The sequence below is a fragment of the Bos javanicus genome, chromosome X (genome assembly GCF_032452875.1).
Source record: "Bos javanicus breed banteng chromosome X, ARS-OSU_banteng_1.0, whole genome shotgun sequence".
NCBI lineage: Eukaryota > Metazoa > Chordata > Mammalia > Artiodactyla > Bovidae > Bos > Bos javanicus.
This window is the reverse complement of record NC_083897.1, coordinates 131,153,623-131,165,922: the sequence shown is the minus strand read 5'-3', so window position 1 is coordinate 131,165,922 and position 12,300 is coordinate 131,153,623. Positions and strand designations below refer to the sequence as shown.

The 12,300-nt window shown below is 41.7% G+C and overlaps 1 protein-coding gene across 10 annotated transcripts in view; it reads right to left on the bottom strand.

Moving 5' to 3' along the window:
- Positions 1-12,300, bottom strand: part of ADGRG2 (adhesion G protein-coupled receptor G2) — a 127,509-nt gene that overhangs the window by 106,918 nt on the left and 8,291 nt on the right. The window lies entirely within an intron of this gene.

The following is a 12,300-nucleotide window of genomic DNA, read 5'->3' as shown; positions in this document are numbered from 1 at the left end:
AAAAGCCAAAAAGGGGAAACTAACCAAAGGTTCGTCAATAGTAGGAAGGGTAAATTGCAGTACAGTCATACAGTGGAATACTATTCAGTAACTGCAACACACAACACAATGATATGGATGAATCTCCCAGACAAAAATGAAAAGTCAGATATCCTGTGTGGTACTATATATATGAAATTCAAGGGCAGACAAAATCAATCTATGACATTAGAATCAGAATAGTAGTTACTTTTGGGGGGTGAGCGTGCCCAGGAGGAGACATGAAGGGGACTTATGGGAGCCGCTCATGTTCTGATTCTTGATGGGGGACTGGTGACAGGAGTGTGCAAAGTTGGTAAAAATTCATTGAGCTATACACTTATAACGCATATAGTGTATACTTCATTAAAAAGTTTAATTTTATAAACATATGTATATACATTTTATCCACTTTCACAGATGAGTCACAAAGAATAAGACTCTATATCTAAGAAATACTGCTTGCCACACTTGCCTACTTTCACTAAAAATGGATGCTAGAAAGAAAAATGACTAATAATGACACATAGGTGATAAATATGAGGAGAGTGAACAATGGTACACAGCTTTTGACTCATGTATGAACTATGGATATAAAATGAGCATCGATCCAATGTAAAAAATAAATACTATTGGGTGGGCTTCCCTTGTGGCTTAGCTGGTAAAGAATCTGCCTGCAATACAGGAGAGTTGGGTTCGATCCCTGGGTTGGGAAGATCCCCTGGAGAAGGTAACTGCTACCCACTCCAGTATTCTGATCTGGAGAATTTCATGGACTGTATAGTCCACGGGGTTGCAAAGAGTCAGACACAACTGAGCAACTTTTACTTTCACAAGGGTAATGGTTTCTCCAAATACTCCAAGACATGTGATATATTCTGTCAAAAAGTTAATTATCTGGATAGCAAAATCACTAGTGGAGGTCATTTGTACTGATTGTTCCTGGAAGCTTCAATACTATACAGAATGTACTATTAGAGTTTACCTAAAAATCATGGCTAACTTTCAAATTATGTCTAAAAGGGAAATCACTTTGGCATACATCCTCCTAATCTTTCTCCTTCTCCTTCCATATATTCAATTTGTGAATATCTAGAAGGTTTAGAAACTTTACATGTCTAAAACTCAAGGAAAACATGTCCAAGTTTTTTAAAAATCTGAGAAGCAGTCTTATAGTTAGGACCAGAAGAGTCCCCCACTAAAAAATGTGACATTGGTGATCTCTGGAATTTTATCACTGTTTTTTTCTTGGTAAAATGTAATTCCCTTATGTCTGGAAACTCTAATATTTAGGATGCTAACACAGAGATATTAATTTGTTCATCAGATCACTGTTCTCACCAGCAGCTTCTAGACTTAGCCCAGAGACATGAATTTCTGGAGAAAGAGAACATTTACTCAGTGTCTTTCATGTGACTAAGTGACTTTCATTTCATGTACTGGAGATCATGTTAGGTAGTTTATTACTCATTCATTCATTTAACTGAATACCTACTATATACCAAATACTAGGTACCAGGGATAAACTGTGGGCCCTGCTCACATTCTATCATGGGAGCAGGGGGGTGGGGCAGAGAAGGAGAGGGGAACAATAAATATATAAATAAATAATAAAGCTAATATAATGATAAGTGCAATGTTGAAAATTACAGTAAGGTGAGAATGATACAGTGAGTGACTTGGAATCTATTTTGGATGAAGGAACCAGCTGCTGCTAAGTCGCTTCAGTCGTGTCTGACTCTGTGCGACCCCATGGACAGCAGCCCACCAGGCTCCCCCATCCCTGGGATTCTCCAGGCAAGAACACTGGAGTGGGTTGCCATTTCCTTCTCCAATGCATGAAAGTGAAAAGTGAAAGTGAAGTCGCTCAGTCATGTCCGACTCTTAGCGACCCCATGGACTGCAGCCCACCAGGCTCCTCCATCCATGGGATTTTTCAGGCAAGAGTACTGGAGTGGGGTGCCATTGCCTTCTCCGCAAGGAACCAGAGGTGATACTTAAACTGAGAGATGAATGATGCCAGCCAGAGAAAGATGAGAGAGGGGCAGAGAGAACATTCCAGAGAGAACAGTTAGTACAAAAGACCAAAAGGAGCTTGATGTGCTGGAAGAATCAAAAGGAGGAAGTGTGGTCTGCAACAGGGAAGAGCAGGGGTCAGAACATGGCAGAACACCATAATCCAGCAGGGGAGTAACATCATCCAGTTAATACTTCTAAAGAGATGCTCCAGCTGCTGTATGGGAATTGGATTATAGGAGGCCACTACAATCGTCCAAGAAAGATAGCGGCAGAAGGGAGAATCGTGGAGGAGTCCAAGTAGAGAGGTTGGAACACCTGGAATACACTCTGGAAGTCAAAGTGACAAGATCTGTAGATAGGTTGGATGTGGGGCAGGAAATTTGTAGGCATAGAGCTTGAACAACTAGATGGGTCGTGGTGTCATACACTGAGATGGTGTCATGGGGAGAAAATCAAGTATGGCATGGAGATGGCAGGGAATCAAAAATTGGCTTTAATCAAAAATGTGGATTAGTAGGTCTCTTTGTTTCAAGATTTTTGAATTTTTATATTTAAAAAGCACAAAATGGTGACTTCCCTAGTGGTCCAGTGGTTAAGACTCTGCTTTTCCACAGCAGGGGGCACAAGTTTGACTCTTGGTCAGGGAGCTGAGATAACACACGCCATGTGGAGCGGCAAAATAAATAAATAAAGGCACAAAATGTTTAAGAACATGATTTTTCCTATACTTCCTTCCATTTTTCATTTCTATAACTCTCATTTCTGAGCCTGTTAATAGTTCAACTTTCCCCCAAAACTTTTAGCATTCTTAGAAGTAGTCAATTTATCAACATTGTTTTCTAGTGTTTCTCAATGAAATTTCTGAGCCAGTATAAAGATCTTAAAGATATTTTTGAGACAATTTCCACTACACAATAAAATCAATACTATGTTTTAATCTAACAGCGGTGGCCGGGAGGAGCTACCCCATGCCCGAGGCCAGGGGCGGCGGCCAGGAGGAGCTACCCCAGTCCAAAGAGCAGTGGCTGTGCAGGAGGGCCTAGAGGAGCTACTCCACGTTCAAGGTCAGGAGGGGCGGCTGTGAGGAGATACCCCTCGTCCAAGGTAAGGAGCAGCGGCTGAGCTTTGCTGGAGCAGCCGTGAAGAGATATCTCACGTCCAAGGTAAGAGAAACCCATGTAAGACGGTAGGTGTTGCAAGACGGCATCAGAGGGCAGACACATTGACACCATAATCACAGAAAACTAGTCAATCTAATCACACTAGGACCACAGCCTTGTCTAACTCAATGAAACTAAGCCATGCCCGTGGGGCTACCCAAGATGGGCGGGTCATGGGGGAGAGGTCTGACAGAATGTGGTCCACTGGACAAGGGAATGGCAAACCACTTCAGTATTCTTGCCTTGAAAACCCCATGAACAGTGTGAAAAGGCAAAAAGACAGGACACTGAAAGAGGAACTCCCCGGGTCAGTAGGTGCCCAATATGCTACTGGAGATCAGTGGAGAAGTAACTCCAGAAAGAATGAAGGGATGGAGCCAAAGCAAAAAACAATACCCAGTTGTGGATGTGACTGGTGATAGAAGCAAGGTCCGATGCTGTAAAGAGCAATATTGCATGGGAACCTGGAATGTTAGGTCCAAGAATCAAGGCAAACTGGAAGTGGTCAAACAGGAGATGGCAAGAGTGAACATCGACATTCTAGGAATCAGCAAACTAAGATGGACTGGAATGGGTGAGTTTAACTCAGATGACCACTGTATCTACTACCGTGGGCAGGAATCACTTAGAAGAAATGGAGTAGCCATCATGGTCAACAAAAGAGTCCAAAATGCAGTACTTGGATGCAATCTCAAAAATGACAGAATGATCTCTGTTCGTTTCCAAGGCAAACCATTCAATATCACAGTAATCCAAGCCTATGCCCCAACCAGTAACACCGAAGAAGCTGAAGTTGAACAGTTCTATGAAGACCTACAAGACCTTTTAGAACTAACACCCAACAAAGATGTCTTTTTCATTATAGGGGACTGGAATGTAAAAGTAGGAAGTCAAGAAACACCTGGCTGCTGCTGCTGCTGCTACTGCTAAATCGCTTCAGTCATGTCCGACTCTCTGCGACCCCACAGACGGCAGCCCACCAGGCTCCCCCATCCCTGGGATTCTCCAGGCAAGAACACTGGAGTGGGTTGCCATTTCCTTCTCCAATGCATGAAAGTGAAAAGTGAAAGTGAAGTCACTCAGTCGTGTCAGACTCTTAGCGACCCCATGGACTGCAGCCTACCAGGCTCCTCCGCCCATGGGATTTTCCAGGCAAGAGTACTGGAGTGGGGTGCCATTGCCTTCTCCGAAGAAACACCTGGAGTAACATGCAAATTTGACCTTGGAATACGGAATGAAGCAGGGCAAAGACCAACAGAGTTTTGCCAAGAAAAAGCATTGGTCAGAGCAAACACCCTCTTCCAACAACACAAGAGAAGACTCTATACATGGACATCACCAGATGGTCAACACTGAAATCAGATTGATTATATTCTTTGCAGCCAAAGATGGAGAAGCTCTATATAGTCAAAAACAAGACCAGGAGCTGACTGTGGCTCAGATCATGAACTCCTTATTGCCAAATTCAGACTTAAATTGAAGAAAGTATGGAAAACCACTAGACCATTCAGGTATGACCTAAATCAAATCCCTTATGATTATACAGTGGAAGTGAGAAATAGATTTAAGGGCCTAGGTCTGATAGATAAGAGTGCCTGATGAACTATGGATGGAGGTTCGTGACATTGTACAGGAGACAGGGATCAAGACCATCCCCATGGAAAAGAAACGCAAAAAAGCAAAATGGCTGTCTGAGGAGGCCTTACAAATAGCTGTGAAAAGAAGAGAAGTGAAAAGCAAAGGAGAAAAGGAAAGATATAAGCATCTGAATGCAGAGTTCCAAAGAATAGCAAGAAGAGGTAAGAAAGCCTTCCTCAGGTATCAATGCAAAGAAATAGAGGAAAACAACAGAATGGGAAAGACTAGAGCTCTCTCCAAGAAAATTAGAGATACCAAGGGAACATTTCAGGCAAACATGGGCTCGATAAAGGACAGAAATGGTATGGACCTAACAGAAGCAGAAGATATTAAGAAGAGGTGGCAAGAATACACAGAAGAACTGTACAAAAAAGATCTTCACAACCAAGATAATCACGATGGTCTGATCACTCACCCAGAGCCAGACATCCTGGAATGTGAAGTTAAGTGGGCCTTGGAAAGCATCACTACGAACAAAGTTAGTGGAGGTGATAGAATTCCAGTGGAGCTATTTCAAATCCTGAAAGATGATGCTGTGAAAGTGCTGCACTCAATATGCCAGCAAATTTGGAAAACTCAGCAGTGGCCACAGGACTGGAAAAGGTCAGTTTCATTCCAATCCCAAAGAAAGGCAATGCCAAAGAATGCTCAAACAACTGCACAATTGCACTCATCTCATACGCTAGTAAAGTAACGCTCAAAATTCTCCAAGCCAGGCTTCAGCAGTACATGAACCATGAACTTCCAGATGTTCAAGCTGGTTTTAGAAAAGGCAGAGGAACCAGAGATCAAATTGCCATCATCTGTTGGATCATCGAAAAAGCAAGAGTTCCAGAAAAACATCTATTTCTGCTTTATTGACTATGCCAAAGCCTTTGACTGTGTGGATCACAATAAACTGTGGAAAATTCTGAAAGAGATGGGAATACCAGACCACCTGATCTGCCTCTTGATAAACCTGTATGCAGGTCAGGAAGCAACAGTTAGAACTGGACATGGAACAACAGGCTCGTTCCAAACAGGAAAAGGAGTTCGTCAAGGCTGTATACTGTCACTCTGCTTATTTAACTTATATGCAGAGTACATCATGAGAAACGCTGGGCTGGAAGAAGCACAAGCTGGAATCAAGATTGCCGGAAGAAATATCAATCACCTCAGATATGCAGATGACACCACCCTTATGGCAGAAAGTGAAGAGGAACTGAAAAGCCTCTTGATGAAAGTGAAAGAGGAGAGTGAAAAAGTTGGCTTAAAGCTCAACATTCAGAAAACGAAGATCATGGCATCTGGTCCCATCATTTCATGGGAAATAGATGGGGAAACAGTGTCAGACTTTATTTTTTGGCTCCAAAATCGCTGCAGATGGTGACTGAAGCCATGAAATTAAAAGACGCTTACTCCTTGGAAGGAAAGTTATGACCAACGTAGATAGCATATTCAAAAGCAGAGACATTACTCTGTCAAACAGAGGTCCATCTAGTCAAGGCTATGGTTTTTCCAGTGGTCATGTATGGATGTGAGAGTTGGACTGTGAAGAAAGCTGAGTGCCGAAGAATTGATGCTTTTGAACAGTGGTGTTGGAGAAGACTCTTGAGAGTCCCTTGGACTACAAGAAGATCCAACCAGTCCATCGTAAAGGAGATCAGTCCTGGGTTTTCATTGGAAGGACTAATGCTAAAGCTGAAACTCCAGTACTTTGGCCACCTCATGCGAAGAGTTGACTCATTGGAAAAGACTGTGATGCTGGGAGGGATTGGGGGCAAGAGGAGAAGGGGACGACAAAGGATGAGATGGCTGGATGGCATCACTGACTCGATGGACGTGAGTCTGAGTGAACTCCGGGAGTTGGTGATGGACAGGGCGGCCTGGCGTGCTGCGATTCATGGGGTCGCAAAGAGTCAGACACGACTGAGCGACTGAAGTGAACTGAACAGTGGTAGTGCAGTGTGAAATCCATGCTAAAGAGGCTGGAGTTTACTTCTTAAAATCAGTGTAGACAAGGGAGTTCTGGAGACCTTATGTACAGCACGGTGACTACAGTTAATAGTAACTGTACACTTGAAGTTTGCTAAAGGGGTAGATCCTAAGTGTTCTCACCATACATACACACACACACACACACACACACACACACACACACACTTAACTGTGAGGTGATGGATACATTAGTTAGCTTGAGTGCGGTAATCAGTTCACAGTGTGTGTTTGTGCTCAGTCGTGTCCAACTCTTTGCAGCCCCATGGACTGTAGCTCTCCAGGCTCCTCTGTCCATGGTAAGAATACTGGAGTGGGTTGCCATTTCCTACACCAGAGGATCTTCCCAACCCAGGGATCCTACCTGTGTTTCCTATATCTCCTGCATTGGCAGGCAGATTCTTTACCACTGGCACCACTTGGGAAGCCCCTCACAATATACACATAACCAAAACATCAAATTGTACACCTTGATATACAATTCATATTGTCAATAATATCTCAATAAAGCTTGACAGAAGGGCAGGGAGTACAGACGAGTCTTTTAAAAGAATGAATTTGTTCCTACTGTATAGCACAGAGAACTCTATTCAATATCCTGTGATAAACCATAACAGAAAAAATTATGAAAAATAATATATACATATAACTAAGCCACTTTCCTATAGAGCAGAAATTAATACAATATTGTAAATCAACTAAAATAACATTTTTTAAAGTGAATTAGTAAATCTTGAGGTGTGGGAAAGGTCATGGGTACTGGCATCTACATGGAATGGAAAGCCGCAGACTGGATGGATCATATCAGGAGAGCACAGAGTCCTAGTGCCCGGGAAGGACACCAACCTTTGTGGGTTGAGTAGAGGAGGAAGAGCCTGAGATGAAGACTTAGAGTAAGTTACCAGCAAGAGTAGGAAAATCAAGAGTGTAGGGTAATGGAAGCAACAAGAAGAAAGTGTTCAAAAAAGGAGAAAATGTTGCTGCAAAGTCAAGCACAATAAGCCAGAGAAGGGACAACTGATGAATTTGGCAACGTGGAGTTCATCAAGGACTGCCAAGAAGAGCCCCACTCAGGACAGGACCCTGATTAGACTAGACAAGGGAAGAATGTGCAGCAATAAACTATATGCAGCCTTTTAAGAGGTTCCTCTGAGAGGCAACTAGAAATGTGGGAGCAACTGGAGGGGATACAGAGCCAATGGATATACTACATATTAGATCATGATTATGAGCTGATGAGAACAATCCAGAAAAGAGAGGAGGATGCTTGGCAAAGCAGTAAAAAAAGAGGGAACTGGAATAAGTCAAGTCCTTCACAACTGGAGCACCAAAATAATTTAAGTAATTAATTACAGAGTATTGAAAAACAGAAATTTATGAGTCCATACTAATAATAAATACATGAATAAATAAATAAATGGCAGATAACCAAAAAGGACCTACTATATCTCACAGGGAACTATACTCAGTATTTTGTAATAACCTATGGGAGAAAAGAATCTGAAGAGGTGTGTATATGTGTATATATATATAAAGAGAGAGAGAGAGAAAGAGAGACAGACAGACAGACAGAGAGCGAGAGCCAGCCAGACAGACAGACAGAGACAGAGAGAGCACCAGCACCCTAGCGCCTGCAAGCCTCGACTACTAAAGCCCATGTGCCTAGAACCCATGATTTGCAACAAGAGAAGCCACCACAAGAAGCCCATGCTCTGCAACTAGAGTAGCCCCAGCTCACCACGAGAGAAAAAGCCCAAGCAGCAACAAAGACCCAGCGCAGCCAAAACTAAAAATAAATGAATAAATAAAAACTTTAAAATAAAATAAAAAGGAGAGGGAGGTGGTCTGTTTTCATTCTAAATGTTAAAGGGGAGCAGAATATGGCATCCCAAAATATGCCTCTTCGGCATATTGATTATTTTAGGCTGATTATTATTATTATTTGGTGTGTTTTTTTTTGGCTGTATTGGGTCTTTGTTGCAGCACACAGACTTCTCTCTAGTTGAGGTGTGCATACTCAGTATCCCCTAGGCACGTGGGATCCTAGTTCCCCGACTAGGGATCAAACATGGGTCCCCTGCATTGTAAGGCAGATTCTTAACCACTGCACCACCAAGGAAGTCCTTAGGCTGATTATTTTTAAGAAACAGCAGATACAGGAGAAGCTCTGAAAACCTGGTATAAGTTACCCTTTTGTAAGAGACAATTTACAACAGACATATTTCTTGCTATAACAGACAGAAAGATGATTTTAATCTCTAGAAACTCTTTATCAATGTGCCTAACAACCTGACCCTTACAACATGACCCTTGTTTACTGTGCTTTGCCTGTTAGTCTTATAACTGGCCTCCCCCAAGCCAACATCTTTTATCTTTAGCTAGAGATGGCATTTAAGGTGGCTTGGTCCATTTCACAGTTTCTCAGTTTTCCTGGGTATCTGCCACATATGCATGTTATTAAACCATTTGTTTTTCTCTAATTAATGTATTTTCATTATAGGGAGGTCTCAGCCAAGAACCTAGAAGGGTAAAGGAAAAATGATTTTTCCTCCCCCACAATGCCAATGTCATAAAAGACAGAGAAAGGCTGTGAAAATGTTATAGATTAAAAGAGGCTATGAAACATGACAACTAGATGCCTGAACAACCCTAGATCAGATTCTGTACTAGAAGAAAAAAAGGCTGTAAATGTTAGCAGGTTTATTTTTAAAACTGGAATACAGATGGGAGATTAAAAACAATATTGTATCAATATTAAATTTCCCAAAGTTGACAACTACTGTGATTATGTAAGAGAATATTCTTATTCTTAGAAAATCCATACTGAAGTACTTAGGAGTAAAAGTCATGATGCATGTAACTTAGCCTCAAACGGTTCAGGAAAAAAATTATGTGCATGAAGAAGAGTGCAATGGATGAAGCAAATGGGGTCAAATGTTAAGGACAGAAGAATCTGGTTAAAGGGTATATGGATGTTCTCTGTGCAATTTTTATGTTTGCAATTTATTAGTAAAGTTTGAAATTCTTTCCAATTTTTTTTTAATGGGGGGGTTGGGGAGAACATGTCCTTGAGAAGGCAAAGAGGATGAGAAGTCCAGAGCCCAGCAAAGAAGCCGGTCTTTGACACACTGGGGATGTTTCAGTCAGTTTCACAGAACAGCGGGGCATCTCAGTCAGTTTCACCTGGGCACCTGTACACATGCTGGGAGTCTGGGTGGTGAGAATACAAGGAGGGTTCTGCTAAAGAGACAGAGTCAGCAGCTGAAGTAGGAGGAACAGAGAAAGTAAAAGAAGGGTAAAATAGCTGTTTTGGAAATTGGAAAGACACAGCCACTATTCAAGCATGGTAGGATCACCAGGCAATGCTGAAGATCCATTTGTGGTTTATTAAGGTCAGGACCTGGACCTAGACATCAGTATTTATTCTAAAAACTCCCCAAGTCATTCAAATAGACAGGCAGCTTTCAGAGCTACTGTGTTAAGGCCAGGTTTCTCAACCTCAGCATGATGGATATTGGGCCAGATAATTATCAGTGAGGAGAAAGGGATGTGGGGAGTCATTTTCTGCACATTATGGGGTATTTAGCTACATCTCTGGTTTTTGCCCACTAGATGCCAATAGCACCACTACCTCTGCCAGTCATGAGAACCAAAAATGTCCAGACATTTGCCCTGGGGCAGGGCAGGGGGTGAACTGACCCTGGTTGAGAGCCACTTATGCTAGGGAAATGAAACCTCTACTGAGTTCCCTTAGTGAGTTTATAATTAATATCTCTATCCAAAACTTTGGGGTTCCCAGGTGGCACTAGTGGCAAAGAACCTGCCTGCCAATGGAGGAGATAGAAGAGACACCGGTTTGATCCCTGGGTCGGGAAAATCCCATGGAGGGTATGGCAACCCACTCCAGTATTCTTGCTGGAGAACCCTATGGACAGAGAAGCCTGGCAGGTTATGGTCCATAGGGTCACAAAGAGTCAGACACGACTGAAGCAACTGAGCATGCATGCATCCAAAACTTTATTCCCTTTCCTGTCCCTTCTGACCTCAATCCTTTGCTAACTGAATACTAATCAACCAAAGTTAGACGACTAAAACTACTGTCATTAATAACATCATTAATGTACTGAAGTTGCTATTATAGACATCACCATTAATATACAAACTCAGGCTGTTTCTCCTGGGTAAGTTGAAGTAACAGACCTGGCCAGAGAATCGTAAACCAGAAACATCCTGACTCTCAAAGCTATGATGAAGAAATATCACAGAAACATCACAAAATGATGATTAATCCCAGCCTCTTTGTTCTTCCCCATTTAAAAAAGCCCCTAACTCAAAGATCAAGTTGGAATGGATCTGAGGCTTGTCTCCCACTCCCTTGATTGGTGCGCTACAGTAAACCCTGACTTTGCTGCAAATACCCAGTGTCAAGTTTGGCTTTCTGTGCCATAGGCACACCAGCACTTGCTTGGGTACAGAAACAAAGGCCATAAACATGACATGTTTTTAAAGATCAAAAATTGTGTATGCTCCTCATTGCTATGAGCACTGTGGTTAAAAACACAGGCTCTACATCCATGCATGCTGCTGAAAACGACAGAATTTTATTCTTTTTTATGGCTCAGTAATATTCCATTTTGTGTGTATGTGTGTGTATATCATATTTTCTTTATCCATTCATCTGTTAATGGACAGTAAAATAAGTCAGAGAAAAAAATCAAACACTGTATGATGTCACTTATATGTGGAATCTTAAAAATAATACAAATGAAGGTATACAGCAAAACAGAAAGACTCACAGATATAGAAAACAAACTAGTGGTTACAACTGGGGAGAGGGAAGGGGGGCAAGGTAGGGGTATGGGATTAAAAGATATAAACTACTATGTATAAAATAGATAAACATCAAGGATGTATCATATAGCACAGGGAACTAGAGCCACTATCTTTTACTAACGTTTAATGGAGCATAATCTGTAAAAAATACTGAATCAGTATGTTATACATCTGAAACTAATATATACTATAAATCAGCTATACTTCAATTAAGAAAAAACCCACACCTCTGAAATCAGATGGTCTGTGTTCAAACCCTAGATCTACTGCTTATCATTTGTGCGACTGTGGACAAAGGACACGAACAAACTTAACCTCTGCATGCTTTAGTTTCCGCATCTGTAAAATGCTAATAGTACCCACCTCGATGGTGGATGGGTGTGTTTGCTACATAAAGGACTGAGGAGCCTTGGGATACTTAGCAGCACATCTTAAATGCTAAAGGCATGTTTATAACTTTCTGAAGGCAAAGACCATTCTAATAAATATGGTGGGGAAAAAAAAACAGTGAATACTCATCTGTACACTTAAATAAAAAATAGTACCTGTCTCAAGAGTTTGGGAGTGTTAAATGAGTTAACAAAGGTAAACCAGTAAGAGCACCACCTGCCCAATAAATATTAGCTGTTAGTTATTACTATCCCCTGGAGAAGGGCAA